Source organism: Octopus bimaculoides, chromosome 8 (genome assembly GCF_001194135.2).
Source record: "Octopus bimaculoides isolate UCB-OBI-ISO-001 chromosome 8, ASM119413v2, whole genome shotgun sequence".
Taxonomy (NCBI): Eukaryota; Metazoa; Mollusca; class Cephalopoda; order Octopoda; family Octopodidae; genus Octopus; species Octopus bimaculoides.
The window spans coordinates 8,179,882-8,180,777 of record NC_068988.1 but is presented as its reverse complement, the minus strand read 5'-3'; positions in this window follow the sequence as shown (position 1 = coordinate 8,180,777).

Genomic DNA, 896 nt, shown 5'->3' with positions numbered 1-896 from the left:
ATATATATATATATATATATATATAGTGGAGGCGCAATGGCCCAGTGGTTAGGGCAGTGTATATCTCTGCATCTTGTCCATCAATACCTGGGGCCTTTTCAATGTTCAATTTCCTGATCGCCACTTTTATTTCAGCCAGATTCAGAACCTCTGCTAAGAGATCTTTTGTTGGTCTTTCAGGTATATTATCAAGAACAGGGAAATCAACTTCGGTCGGTCTATTGAGCAACTCATCAAAGTGTCTCTTTCCAACTCCCAACAATATCTATAGGAATTCTTAATAATTCTGTGCCATCTTTGCTACGAAGTGGAGCAGCCGTTGATGAAGTTGGACCGTAGACTTTTTTCAAGAGTTTTGAATTGTTGGCATTTGAAACTTCTTGGATTTCATCACATCTATCATTCTACCAATTTTCCTGCGCCATCCTTAGCTTCCTCTGCGCCGTTGCTTTTACTGCCTTTAAATGTGTAACTGCTGTTCTGTTCGTTGAAAAGTCAGCATTTAGCAATATGTTGAATGCCTTTCGCTTCTCCTTCAAAATAAAACCGATTTCGTTATCATTATCGTCAAACCAATCCTGGTGCTTTTACACGACAAAACTAAGAATGTTACTACAAACCTCATAGACTCTCTCTCTCTCTCTCTCTCTCTTTCTCTCTCTGAACGAATTCCAGCTTCCATCACACGAACAACTCATCACATTCACAGAAGCAGCGTGTACTGACGGAATCTTAAATTTACTGACATCGATCCGTTTAGGTAACTTGACATTCTTTGCTCTAACCTTAGGCTTGGCAAGAAAATTCACCTTAGCACGCAAAAGCCTGTCGACCGTCCAGCACTCTGCATCGCGCATAACTCGCACGATAGCAAAGTCCCGGATATCACGTTGCTA